Consider the following 15,443-nt stretch of genomic DNA (forward strand, 5'->3'; position numbering starts at 1 on the left):
GGGTGTTAAAATGGCAATTATGAGACTATGGAGGCTGAATCGTGTGCCGTTCATTATATCAATTAAGGGAAACGAGGGGCTGTTTAGCAACTCCCAGGAGAATGCTGTCACATCAGTTTTCAGGGTTTCATTAAGGGAGGGGGGGAGGAGAAGGGGACTGAAAAAACAACAGTTTTCCTATTTCCATCTTCATTCTCCAATCTGTGTGAACTGACGGGAGGCAGGAGAATGCGAGGGCTGAGGAGGGCTCTTCTGGATGTGGGCCAGAAGTCCGTTTCTACAAGGTGTTAATGGAGGCCTGCTGGAGCAGCTGCTACTCCTCGCTCCTGTGTGCCCCAACAGTTTGCCCTTTACTGCCGCCAACAGCCAGCCTCTCTACACTCCCAGATGCTGCGGTATAATGCCGTAGGAGTATGGATTTAGAAGCTGATCTCAGGTAGACAAATACTGCTATGGGATTATAGATGCTAGATTTACTGTGGAAGACATTGGATGATGAAATAATTTGCTAAATTTGACCTGACCGGTCTTTCAAATGACACTGGGTATATTTCCACACAAATTAATAGATATAATGAATTCAACAACAGTTCAAAGAGCTAGATGGCAGATTTCTGTTCACTAAGAGTTAACGATATGTAACAGAGGGGAGTGCTAAGATGTCTGTACATGCCTGCTCCTCTTACTCCTCTTACTCATCATGTGTAAGAAATGTGTATTGTGGTGCCATGTCTCCTACTCAACAAAACCTAAATGTGAAGTGCTCTCACTCAGTCTGCAGGCCCCTCGGGGAGTCTCTTTAACCTCTACACACAACAGGGGAGGGCCTCCTATGTGCTAGCTCACAGAAGGTCTTGGGCAAGAGAATGCTTCTCTCCCTTGTTTCACACAAACCATCTACACTGAAGAAAAAGATAAACGCAACATGCAACAATGTCAAAGATTTTACTGAGTTACAGTTCATATAAGGAAATCAGTTCATTTAAATAAATTCATTAGGCCCTAATGTATGGCTTTTACATGACTGGGAATACAGATATGCATCTGTTGGTCACATAACTTAAAAAAAATAAAATAGGGGCGTGGATCAGAAACCAGTCAGTATCTGATATGACCACTATTTGCCTCATGTAGCGTGGCACATCTCCTTCACATAGAGTTGATCAGGCTGTTGTTTTTGGCCTGTGGAATGTTGTACCACTCCTCTTCAATGGCTGTGCAAAGTTGCTGGATATTAGCAGGAACTGGAACACACTGTCATACATGTAGATCCAGAGTATCCCAAACATGCTTAATGGGTGACATATCTGGTGAGTATGCAGGCAATGGAAGAACTGGAAGTTGTGTACTGATCCTTGCGACATTGGGCTGTACATTATCATGCTGAAACATAAAGTGATGGCAGCGGATGAATGCCACCACAATGGGCCTCTGCATCTGGTCTCTGTATGTCTGTGCATTCACATTTCCATTGATAAAATGCGATTGTGTTCGTTGTCTGTAGCTTATGCCTGCCCATACCATAACCCCACCGCCACCATGGGGCACTCTGTTCACAACGTTGACATCTGCATAATACATTTGAAACCGGGATTAATCCATAAAATAGCACACCACTGAAGTCTGTTACGACGACGAACTGCAGTTAGGTCAAGACCCTGGTGAGGACGACGAGCACGCAGATGAGCTTCCCTGACAGTTTGTGCAGAAATTCTTTGGGTGTGCAAACCCAGTTTCATCAGCTGTCCGGGTGGCAGGTCTCAGACGATCCCGCAGGTGAAGAAGCCAGATGTGGAGGTCCTGGGCTGACGTAGCTACAGGTGATCTGCGGTTGTGAAGCCGGTTTAACGTACTGCCAAATTCTGTAAAATGGCATTGGCAGCTTATGGTAGAGAATTTATCAATTATCTGGCAACAGCTCAGGTGAACATTCCTGTAGTCAGCATGCCAATTGCACGCTACCTCAAAACTTGAGACATCTGTGGCATTGCGTTGTGACAAAACTGCACATTTAATTGTGTCCTTTTGTCCCCAGCACAAGGTGCACCCGTGTAATCATCACGCTGTTTAATCAGCTTCTTGATATGCTACATCTGTCAGGTGGATGGATTATTTTAGCAAAGCTGAAATGCTCACTAACAGGGATGTAAACTAATTTGTGCACAACATTTGAGAGAAATAAGCTTTTTGTGTATGGAAACAAGGGACCAACACTTCACATGTTGCGTTTATATTTTTATTCAGTGTATATTGTGTAATCTAACTCACTTCAGCATTGGGTCAGAAGAGAGAGGTGAAAGATTCTAACATGGTATTTCTCATGAAAATAATTATTTCAAGGTTAAATGTTGAGAGAACAGGCATGTGTGTTCACCTCAAAAATCAATGGAAAACTTACCTTTAAAATAGCACTCGTTATGTTTTCTAATCTGTCAATTCCGTGTTCATCTGCAATGAGGGTTTTTGCTGCACTAATGATGCAGAGTCAATACATACAGTATGTAAAACGGAGTACAAATGAGAAATTAAGTCATTATCTCCAGCACAATAACAGTGTCTACATATGTAAAAATGGCACATTTCTATGATCTGTGGTTAAAAAGAGAGAAAAAAGGTCCTAACAATGACTCTCTGTGACATCACATAGTAGGATTAAAAGTTAGCTATTTTTAAGGGTATTTTCTTGCTGCCCACAAATCTCATAGTGTTTGAAGATCAGTTCATCGGGTAGAACTTCTACAAAATGTAGAAATGTGCCGTTTTCACATATGTAGACACTGGTTTAGTGCTGGAGATAATGAATATGAGTTTGAAAAGAGGAGTTGCCCTTTAATATTAGTGGCAACAAACTTACTTTTGGAGCTTGTTATATTCTCGTTCAAAGTCTCTTTCAACCTGTAAAAACACATTGAAACTCATTGTTGGATACAACATTATCATCTTTGTGTTCATGTCTGTTCATTCAATGTTGTTACCTTCGATTATGGTCCTAACATGTGCTTGATGAATACTGAATATCCCTACTATTGGAGAGCCAATAAAGCCATATCCTGAGCACAGCCTGGCTCCCCCTAATTTGCTTCATGTTGTTAGTTCTAAAGGTCTGGTTGACAGCCCCCACCCACCCCCTCCCTGCTCCGCCTCAGATCAGACTGGACTGATTGAACTGGCCAGCGCTGGTTATGGAGGTAGCAGGGGTTCCTGTCTTGTGGTTCTGTGGGCTTCTGGATAAACAAATAAACAGTGAGGGAGGCAGCTGCCAGTCTGTCAGTGGAGGGAGGGTTGTCCACTGGGCTCCCTGTACTGTAGCCCACTCCCTGGGTCTGGCCTGGGATGTCACAGGAAGCTGCCTGGGAGCCCGTTCTGACTGTCTGCCACTGCCGGACCACAGAGACAGACAGATTACTGTGGAAGTGGTTTTCCCCAAAGGAAGGCACCCACTCACCGGCACTTCAAGGCAGCCACCTCTGCCCCCTCACATGGTTTGGACAAATTGGCACCCCACAGGCCCATGCTCATTGATGAGAGTGCAGTCACTTGTCTGATGATTTGCTGTTGGTTACCTCTAGTACACAATGGTCATTTTGTGAATAGACTCATACGCCTTATACAATAAAGATATTTCAGAAAACCCAAGAAACAAGTTAAAGATGCAGTTGGTCAGGATGAGGGACTTCATTTGGGTTTCCTCCTCTTTAAACTTAATTTCTGATTACAGGCTCCTTTGGAGGTCAATGATTGGATGTAAAAGCTTTATAACTCCTGTGCATTCAGTTCTGAAAACAACCATGCTGTGGGACCTGGAACATTGTTTGAGGTTTATGTGTGATTCTCTCCACAGGCCAAACAGACATGCATTAACTCCTTCACTGTCCAGGGTGTGGACAGAGGTGCTCTGCTCTCCCCAAGTCTAAATTCAAGGTTTCAGAGAAAAAATTGACAGGTTAAGCCAAATGTCCTCTTCCATAGCCACCACAGGGCTTTGATCTTTTAGCATACAATTTGAACAACAAAATGCAACCAAATATTTTTATTAGTTGGGCCAGACTTCCTAGCCTTCCCCTATAAAAGAGGTAAAAATATCTAGCTTGTATTTCTGCAGTCTGAAAGTCTCTTACTCATCTGTAACAAAGTGAGGAGTCGTAAGATCCCAGTGTGCTTCCACATACACTACATGACCAAACGTATGTGGCCGCCCCTTCAAATTAGTGGAATTGGCTATTTCAGCCACACCCGTTGCTGACAGGTGTATAACATCGAGCACACCGCCATGCGATCTCCATAGACAAACATTGCAGTAGAATGGCCCATACTGAAGAGCTCAGTGACTTTCAACATGTCACAGTAATAGGATGCCACCTTTCCAACAAGTCAGTTCCTCAAATTTCTGCCCTGCTAGAGCTGCCCCGGTCAACTGTAAGTGCTGTTATTGTGAAGTGGAAACGTCTAGGAGCAACAATGGCTCAGCCACGAAGTGGTAGACCACACAAGCTCACAGAATGGGACCACCGAGTGCTGAAGCCTTAGCGCGTAACAATTCTCTCTCCACATTTGCAACACTCACTACCGAGTTTCAATCTGCCTCTGGAAGCAATGTCAGCAGAAGAACTGTTCGTTGGGAGCTTCATGAAATGGGCTTCTATGGCCAAGCAGCCACACGCAACGCTAAGATCATGACCATGTGCAATGCCAAGAGTCGGCTGGAGTGGTGTAAAAGTTGCCGCCAATGGAGCAGTAGAAACGCGTTCTCTGGAGTGATGAATCACGCTTCACCAGCTGGCAGTCCGACAGACAAACCTTGATTTGGTGGACGCTAGGAGAACGCTACCTGCCCCAATGCATAGTGCCAACTTTAAAGTTTGGTGGAGGAGGAATAATGGTCTGGGGCTGTTTTTCATGGTTCGGGCTAGGCCTCTTAGTTTCAGTGAAGGGAAATCTTAACGCTACAACATACAATGACATTCTAGACGATTCTGTGCTTCCAACTTTGTGGCAACAGTTTGGGGAAGGCCCTTTTCTGTTTCAGCATGATAATGCCCTTGTGCACAAAGCGAGCTTCATACAGAAATGGTTTGTTGAGATTAGTATGGAAAAACTTGACTGGCCTGCATAGAGCCCTGACCTCAACCCCATCAAACACCTTTGGGATGAATTGGAACACCGACTGCAAGCTAGGCCTAATCGCCCAACATCAGTACCCGACCTCACTAATGCTCTTGTGGCTGAATGGAAGCAAGTCCCCACAGCAATGTTCCAACATCTAGTGGAAAGCCTTCACAGAAGAGTGGAGGCTGTTATAGCAGCAAAGGGGGGACCAACTCCATATTAATGCCCATGATTTTGGAATGAGATGTTCAACGAGCATCTGTCCACATATTTTTGGCCATGTAGTGTAACAACCATACAACAACACGCTAAATAAAGCCTGGTAGCGAATGTCTAGTGAAATTAGACATTTAATTATGTATTGTCTAGTTTCATAGGTGTTGCAACACAAATAATAGAAGATCTTATGTTGGCACATTAGTCATTATTTTTATTTTTGGGGGGGACAGAAGACTGAACACTTACCGTTTTGGAAACAATCTGCTTTTTTTGGTTGTCCAATATTGAAAGGCCTCCTAAAAGTAGACAAAATTATAAATTGGTGGGACAGACCACATTCTGCACATCACAAATACAATCTAACACATCCAAACAGGCATTTAACTGAAATGAGGCATTTTTAAGGGGCTGGCAGACAGGTACTCTGACTGGTAGGTAATAATGTGTTGCGAGGTGGGTACAAGTGAACAAGTGAATCCTTTGGCTCAGTCACAGCTAGCCAAATCCAAATGCTGTTAACCCCTGGCCTTCTGGAGTGTGCTTCAGGAGCCCTGTGCATTGACTTCCTGTCATCACACGCCACATCTGGCTTCCATTACTGGTGGATATCACTAATTAGAAGTGGCTGTCCCCTCTGCTCTGTGTGGCTTTCCTGCAACTCACCCCCCCCCCCCCCCCACCCCGGTCAAACACAGGCCCACATGTTGTACTGGCCATGGCCTGACAGATTGCTGTGAATGGAGACTGCAGCATGGCAGTTCACAATGCATCACTCTGCACCCCTTACAGAATCCAGTCTGCCTACACCCTAAGCCTACGGTATACAGTGCATTCGGGAAAGTATTCAGAGCCCTTGACTTTTTCCACATTGATACGTTACAGCCTTACTCTAAAATGGATTAAATTGTTTGATTTTCCCCTCAATCTCCACACAATACCCCATAATGACAAAGTGAAAAGTACATTTTTCTTTAAAAAAACAGAAATACCTTATTTACATAAGTATTCAGACCCTTCGCTATGATACTTGAAATTGCATCCTGTTTCCATTAATCATCCTTGAGATGTTTCTACAACTTGATTGAAGTTCACCTGTGGTAAATACAATTGATTGGACATGATTTGGAAAGGCACACACCTGTCTATATAAGGTCCCACAGTTGACAGTGCATGTGAGTGCAAAAAACCAAGCCATGAGGTTGAAGGAATTGTCCGTAGAGCTCGGAGAGGCACAGATCTGGGGAAGGGTACCAAAAAATGTCTGCAGCATTGAAGGTCCCCAAGAACACAGTGGCCTCCATCATCTTAAATGGAAGAAGTTTGGAACCACCTAGAGCTGGCCGCCCGGACAAACTGAGCAATCGGGGGAGAAGGGCTTTGGTCAGGGAGGTGACTAAGAACCCATCACTCTGACAGAGCTCAAACGTTCGAAAGTGAAGATGGGATAACCTTCCAGAAGGACAACCATCTCTGCAGTACTCCACCAATCAGGCCTATATGGTAGAGTGGCCAGACGGAAGCCATTCCTCAGTGAAAGGCACAGGACAGCCCGCTTGGAGTTTGCCAAAAGGCACCTAAAGGAGTCTCAGACCATGAGAAACATATTTCTCTGGTCTGATGAAACCAAGATTGAACTCTTTGGCCTCAATGCCAAGCATCATGTCTAGAGGAAACGTAGCACCATCCCTATGATGAAGCATGGTGGTGGCAGCATCATGCTGTGGGGATGTTTTCAGCGGCAGGGAGACTAGTCAGAATCGAGGGAAAGATGAACAGCACAAAGTACAGAGATCCTTGAAGAAAACCTGCTGCAGAGCACTCAGGACCTCAGACTGGGGCAAAGGTTCACCTTCCAACAGGACAATGACCCGAAGCACACAGTACTGAGTCAGTAGAAATATGTGTGTGTGTTATGTGCGAGTAAGCAAATTAACTGTGTGTTGGTGCCTGTTGGTGTCAGACTTCTTGCTCTGGTACCGTTTGCCGTGCGGAAGGAGAGAGAATAGTCTATGGCTTTAACAATTTTCCGGACCTTACTTTCACACCACCTGATATAAGAGGTCCTGGATGGCAGGGAGCTCGGCCCCAGTGATGTACTGGGCTGTCTGCACCACCCTCTGTAGCGCCATGCAATCGAGGGCTGTGCAGTTGCCATACTAAGCAGTGATGTAGCCAGTCAAGAGGGCCCATGCCAAATCTTTTCAGAATCCTGAGGGGAAAGAGGCGCTTAGAGTGTGTGTGGACTAATTTAAGTCTTTAGTGATTTGGACACTGAGGAACTTGAAGCTCTCAACCCGCTGCACTGGATGGGGGCTTGCTCACCCACCCGTTTCATGTAGTTCACCACACTGCCAGGTCACTGACCTCCTCCCTGTAGACCAGGGTTCCCCAACTGGCGGCATGGGAGCTGAATTTGGCCTGCAGGTGGTTTTAATTGGCCACCCAAGTAATTAATTATATATATATATATATATATATATATATATATATATATATATATATATATATATATATATATATACACACACACACACACACAGTTGAAGTCGGAAGTTTACATACACTTAGGTTGGAGTCATTAAAACTCCACTCCACAAATGTCTTGTTAACAAACTATAGTTTTGGCAAGTCGGTTAGGACATCTACTTTGTGCATGACAAGTAAGTTTTCCAACAATTGTTTACAGATTATTTCACTTAATCACAATTCCAGTGGGTCAGACATTTACATACACTAAGTTGACTGTGCCTTTAAACAGCTTGGAAAATTCCAGAAAATGATGTCATGGCTTTAGAAGCCTCTGATAGGATAATTGACATCATTTGAGTCAATTGGAGGTGTACCTGTGGATGTATTTCAAGGCCTACCTTCAAACTCAGTGCCTCTTTGCTTGACATCATGGGAAAATCAAACGAAATCAGCCAAGACCTCAGAAAAAAATTGTAGACCTCCACAAGTCTGGTTCATCCTTGGGAGCCATTTCCAAATGCCTGAAGGTGCCATGTTCATCTGTACAAACAATACTACGCAAGTATAAACACCATGGGACCACGCAGCCGTCAAACCGCTCAGGAAGGAGACGCGTTCTATTTCCTAGAGATGAACGTACTTTGGTGCGAAATGTGCAAATCCATCCCAGAACAACAGCAAAGGACCTTGTGAAGATGCTGGAGGAAACAGGTACAAAAGTATCTATATCCACAGTAAAACGAGTCCTATGTCGACATAACTTGAAAGGCCACTCAGTAAGGAAGAAGCCACTGCTCCAAGTCCGCCGTGAAAAAGCCAGACTACGGTTTGCAACTGCACATGGGGACAAAGATCTTACTTTTTGAAGAAATGTCCTCTGGTCTGATGAAACAAAAATAGAACTGTTTGGCCATAATGACCATCGTTGTGTTTGGAGGAAAAAGGGGGAGGCTTGCAAGCTGAAGAACACCATCCCAACCGTGAAGCACAGGGGTGGCAGCATCATGTTGTAGGGGTGCTTTGCTGCAGGAGAGACTGGTGCACTTAACAAAATAGATGGCATCATGAGGAAAGAGAATTATGTGGATATATTGAAGAAACATCTCAAGACATCAGTCAGGAAGTTAAAGCTTGGTCGCAAATGGGTCTTCCAAATGGGCAATGACCCCAAGCATACTGGCTTAAATGGCTTAAGGACAACAAAGTCAAGGTATTGGAGCGGCCATCACAAAGCCCTGACCTCAATCCAATAGAACATTTGTGGGCAGAACTGAAAAAGCGTGTGCAAGCAAGGAGGCCTACAAACCTGACTCAGTTACACCAGCTCTGTCAGGAGGAATGGGCCAAAATTCACCCAACTTATTGTGGGAAGCTTGTGGAAGGCTACTCAAAACGTTTGACCCAAGTTCAACAATTTAAAGGCAACGCTACCAAATACTAATTTAGTGTATGTAAACTTCTGACCCACTGGGAATGTGATGAGAGAAATAAAAGCTGAAATAAATCATTCTCTCTACTATTATTCTGACATTTCATATTCTTAAAATAAAGTGGTGATCCTAACTGACATAAAACAGGGATTTTTAACTAGGATTAAATGTCTGGAATTGTGAAAAACGGAGTTTAAATGTATTTGGCTAAGGTGTATGTAAACTTCCAACTTCAACTGTATAAATATATTTCACTGTTGGACATTAAAAACAATCACCAGGAAATCAGCTCCAAGTGATTTACATTTTGGAAATATGTTCCCACGTAATCCCACACATAATAGAGAGCGACACATTATTGTACATATATGTAAGTAAGGTTTGAAATTATTACGTTTTAGTCAACTATTGTATCTGTTTGGGCTTCTTGTGGTCAATTTGCAGTCTACAATTATTTGTAATTATGTTCAGGCCACTTGATCAATAAATAAAAAAAATAGTCCCGTGGTTGAATCTAGTTGATGATCCCTGTTGTAGGCTGTCTCTTCGTCAACGGTGATCAGTCGTGTTGTCAGCAAACTTGATGATGGTGTTGGAGTCTTGCGTGGCCACGTAGTCGTTGGTGAACAAGAAGTACAGGAGGGAAACTAAGCACACCCCCCTGTAGGGCCCCCGTGTTGAGGGTCAGCATGGCAGAGGAAATGATGCCTTCCCTCAACACCTGGGGTTGGCCTGTCAGGAAGTCCAGGATCCAGCTGCAGAGGGCGATGTTCAGTCCTAGGGTCCAAAGCTTGGTGATGAGCTTGGAGGGGACTATGGTGTTGAACGCTGGCCTGTAGTAAATGAACAGCATTCTCACGTAGGTATTCATTCCTCTTATCTTGGTAGATGGGGGCAGTGTGGAGTGCAATTGAGATTGCATCGTCTATGGATCTGTTGGGGCGGTATGCAAATTGGAATGGGTCTAGGGTTTCTGGGATGATGCGAGTTGATGTGTGCCATAACCAGCCTTTCAAAGCACGATTACAGATGTGTGCTACAGGGCAGTAGTCATTGTGGCAGGTAGCCTTAAAGTTCTTGGGAACAGGAATGATGGTGGTCAGCTTGAGATGTGGGAATTACTGACTGGGACAAGGAGAGGTTGAAAATGACCGTGAATATGCCTGCCAGCTGTTCTCCGCATGCTCTGAGAACACACCCTGGAATACCACCCGGCCCCGCGGCCGTAAGCATGTTTACCTTTTTAAAAACCTTACGACAGCCTCGGAGTACCGACATCAACCAGTCCCCTGGGTCAGCGGGGGCCTTCGTTCCCAGCTCGGTGTTATTTTTGTCAAAGAGTGCATAAAATACATTGAGTTCGTCTGGTAGAGAGGCATCGTTGGCAGATCACAGCTGGGTCTTCCTTTGTAATCCGTAATGGACTGTAGTCCCTTCTTAATGCATCGGAGCCTATGTAATAGGATTCCACCGTGTTCCTATATTGCCATTTTGCTTGTTTGATGGCTCTGCGGAGGTCGTAGCGGGGTTTCATGCACTTGTTTGTGTCTTCAGTGTTACGAACCGGCTCAGGGTTCGCAACAAAAGGGAGACAACGTGGAGACAAGGTGTATCAAAAATATATATTTATTAAATAAAGCAACTAAGAAGTTAACAATGGCATGTGTAATCAGTAATCAGTAATGTAAGTGAGTGTGTTGCATACTTGAATGTAATATTGCAGAGTGTTGAAAGGTGCCAAAGCAAATAACCAAAAGAACCACAAAACTCCCCAACCAATATCAACAAGGTGTCTGCGTGGAGAGAGTCTCCTCAATGAATGGGGAAGAGGTCCATTTATCCTGGGAAACACCTGAGCCCAGGTGTTTCCCCTTCATCTGACGACCCTTCCAACTCCGCCCACCGGCCTCCTAATAAAGAAACAAGAACACGGCAGACAGAGTGGGAGGGTCGTCACACCCCCCCCCATAAAACCGGGGACCAACAAGGACCCCGGAACAACGCACCAGCCTCTGCCTCCCAAATTGAAAAGGGGTTACTTGTTCACAGTTCCCTCTGTTACAACCAGCCTCCTCCTCCCTAGACCTCAGCAACCTTTACACAGGAAGCAACTTTTAAGAGGAAAGAAAACGAGACCAGGAGGAAACAGACAGGAACGACAGAACACGACAACACCAAACAACGGTCAGTCACATAAATTTTCAGGAACAGGGCGCACGAGAGAGCGCATCAGCAATCACGTTATCAGTTCCCCGGATATGCCTCACATCTAGATGGAAGGATTGTAAAAATAAACACCATCTCATTATCCTCTGATTAGGACACATCATGGACCTGAAAAAGGTGAGAGGGTTATGGTCGTTGTAGACCACAATAGGTACTACTCCTGACCCAACATACACTTCAAAGTGTTATAGTGCCCAAATGAGTGCTAGCGCTTCTTTTTCAATGACCGAGTAGTTCAACTGATAACGGTTAAACTTTTTGGAAAAGAAACTAACAGGGCTCTTAACCCCAAATTTACACAGACCTCTGCGTCTCAAATTTACAAGAGGTTATATGTTCACCTTCCACTTGCCCCAACCAACCTCCTTCTCCCCAGTCCTCAGCAACCTTTATATATAAGGGAAGCAACATTTAAGAGGAAAGGAGAACACAAGACCAGGAGGGAACAGACAGGAAAGTTAGAACATGACAACCCCCAACAATGATCACTCACATAACACTCAGGAACAGGGCACACACTCTCGCCAGCCAAGTTATTCCCAAGGATAACGTCGATACCCTCAATAGGCAACGAAGGACGCACTCCCACAACAACCTCACCTTTCACCAGTCCACAATCCAACATTAGTCTATGCAATGGAACTGACAGATTGTTCAAACCTATTCCCCTAATTAGAACACTATTCCCAGAATCAGACTCAGCAGAGAAGGGTAACACAGATTCCAACACAAACGATTCCGAGGCACCTGTGTCTCGTAGGATCTTTACTGGCACTAGGTTCTTACTTCCTAACATGGACACAAAACCCTCCGTAACGAAAGGTAAATAGCCTGGGTCAATATGAACTTTCACATGGCCCTGGGCCTGAGACAATGTTTCAGGAGTAAACTGATGTGGAACAGACGCAGCTAACGCCGTAGGCCTAGATTTAACGTTAGCACACGTACTGATTTTACCCCTAGACCTGAGAACCGGACATTCGTTTTTCCAATGACCTGAGCCTTGACAGTAGTGACACTCTTGACCAAAGTCAGTTTTACCACGGGAATCAGGCTCAACCCTAGTTGAATAAAACTCTGCCCGTGAACCAGAGTATCTCTGTGAGCGTGGTTCAAATCTCTCCGAACGCCCCCACTCACTCCAAGTACGGGGTTCTACAAAAACACTTTTGTGAGTCAAAACATATTCGTCTGCCAAAACCGCAGCTTCAGCGACAGTCTTTACTTTGCGTTCGTTAATATACGTCGCTATATAATCAGGGATTGTGTCCTTAAATTGCTCTAGCATAATCAGATCACACAGCCCTTGAAAAGTCATAACCGCAGAGGCGGAACACCAGCGATTAAACTGTGAAGATAATTTTCGCGCAAACTCAACATGAGTCTGCTTATCATCCCTTTCTAAAGTTCTAAATCGTTGGCGGTAAGCCTCAGGAACCAATTCGTAAATCTGTAACACCGCCGTTTTAACCTTATCATAACTGACACTGTCGGCTACACTAAGAGCTGCATATGCTTCCTGAGCTTTACCAGTCAGCACACATTGCAACATCAAAGTGCGATCAGAATCAGGCCAACTCCTAGCGTCAGCAACACGCTCAAACAACAAAAAGAATGTCTCAGGATCCCTTTCATTAAACTGAGGCAACAACCGTAAATTCCCAACAATGTCAAATGTGTCCGGGGCATGACCAACAGAGGAACGATTCCTAAGTAAATCTGCGTCACCTTCCCAGAGCAAACTCTCTCCTGAGAGCTTTCCTTCCCTAACCAACTCTAGTCGCTCTTGTTGCAGCTTGATTTTAGCACGCTCGATATCCTGTTTAAATTCCAATTCCTTTTCATATTTTAACTGATCAGCATCCAAGTCCTTTTCATGTTTTAACTGATCAGCAGCCAATTCCTTTTCATATTTTATACGATCGTACTCTTGCTGTAACAGAAGCAGCTCTTTCTGCTGTTCAAAAAGAAGATTACTAGGACTAACCGATGGAGCGGTAATTGTGACATATCGGGGATACGGCGAGTCCTCAGCAGAGACTGCCCCAGTGGTAACGTCAAGAATACCACTCTCCATCAGATTGGCCTTCACTATTAACCTAATGGAATTTTTTAGACGTTTATCACTAATTTCAATTTTGTAGTGTTCAGCAACCTTCAACAGCTGTTCTTTAGTACATAAGTCTAACAGTTCCTCTGATGGAAAGCGAATGAACTCGTCTACATTAGACGCCATAGTCAGAGAGAGCGAGGAACGGGAGAAAAAAAAATCTCACTCAACCCCTCTGAGCACACCAGACCACAACAAGAGAAAAACCAATCACACTGATACCACAGAAAAGAGATGAGATATGGAGCTTCCCCAAAACCTACAATAACTCAACCCTAGTCTTCATGCAGATTTGCGGTGGGTAATTATGCACTGTAGCCCGCTGGCGAGGAAGTAACCCCCCAGCACGCTGGTAGATTCCACCAAGCCACGGATGTGCTCCCGAGACAACTGCTCAGTCCACAGACACCACACAAAAATAACAAACATTAACAATGCCCAACTTATTCCAAAATGAAACACGTCGCTAAGCCTATCAGGGGAAAAAGACTATAGCTCCAGGTAGTAAGTTTCACTACCCTATCCAAATCTCCCACCGAGGTACACAGCTGATTCTACTCACCTCAGACCAATGTTCCAACAGCGAGTACAACAAGTGTTTCCAGGCTGGGCAGAGGCCTGAAAACTAACCAATGTACTCTCTCCAACGCAGCACACAAACAAAACAACCAAAGGCAACCAGTACTGAGCACCAAACTCAAACTAACAAACAAAGCACCTCAAGTTAACATACCTCCACGTTTTCTCCCAAACACAAGTTCAAGATCCTGGACGAGCCCCCACTTGTTACGAACCGGCTCAGGGTTCGCAACAAAAGGGAGACAACGTGGAGACAAGGTGTATCAAAAATATATATTTATTAAATAAAGCAACTAAGAAGTTAACAATGGCATGTGTAATCAGTAATCAGTAATGTAAGTGAGTGTGTTGCATACTTGAATGTAATATTGCAGAGTGTTGAAAGGTGCCAAAGCAAATAACCAAAAGAACCACAAAACTCCCCAACCAATATCAACAAGGTGTCTGCGTGGAGAGAGTCTCCTCAATGAATGGGGAAGAGGTCCATTTATCCTGGGAAACACCTGAGCCCAGGTGTTTCCCCTTCATCTGACGACCCTTCCAACTCCGCCCACCGGCCTCCTAATAAAGAAACAAGAACAAGAGAGAATACGGCAGACAGAGTGGGAGGGTCGTCACATCAGGCATAGCCTCCGAGTTGGCTGCGATAGCCCTGTTCTTTAGTTTAGCGCCAACCTCTGTGTTAATCCAGGGCTTTTGATTGGGGAAGCAGCGAACCTTCACTTTGGGGACAACGTCGTGATGCATTTCCTAATGAAGCCGGTGATGGAGGTGGTTAGCTTGTCGATGCTATTGGCAGAGTCCTGGGACATATTCCAGTCAGCGCAAGCAAAGCAGTTTTGTAGCATAGCATCGGAAACAGAGGACCATTTCTGAACTGAGCGCATCAAGGGTACTTCCTGTTTGAGCTTCTGCTTGTGACATCTTATGATAGTTTTGATAGGTAACAACTTATTTTCTTAATGCCATCCATCTTTTATCTGCCTGAATCCAACTTTCTAAACCATGTCTTGCTACATAAGTTGTTACTTAAAATCACCAGAGTGATGGAGAATCCATGAGAAAGAAAACACTATTTTTATTGCCACTACACATGGCTGTAGGTTGACATTGATGTGACACTAATAACATCCAAGGAACATGATGGACGGTTGCCGTTGACAGGCACAGTGAGACAACAGCTGCGTCAAAAGAAAGGTGTGTAAACTAATGAGATGGAAAGATGAGAGTGCGAGGCAGGGCCGTGTTGTGTAACCAGGGAACACCACTGATGCGTGTGTGGCAGTTCCCTTTGATAACAGCTC

At 44.6% G+C, this 15,443-nt stretch overlaps 1 pseudogene; it reads right to left on the reverse strand.

Moving 5' to 3' along the window:
- Window positions 1–14,951, reverse strand: part of LOC115164061 (bridging integrator 3-like) — a 39,167-nt pseudogene extending 24,216 nt beyond the window's left edge.
- Between the last annotated feature and the right edge of the window lie 492 nt (window positions 14,952–15,443).

This window comes from Salmo trutta, chromosome 27, assembly GCF_901001165.1.
Source record: "Salmo trutta chromosome 27, fSalTru1.1, whole genome shotgun sequence".
NCBI classification, from domain to species: Eukaryota; Metazoa; Chordata; class Actinopteri; order Salmoniformes; family Salmonidae; genus Salmo; species Salmo trutta.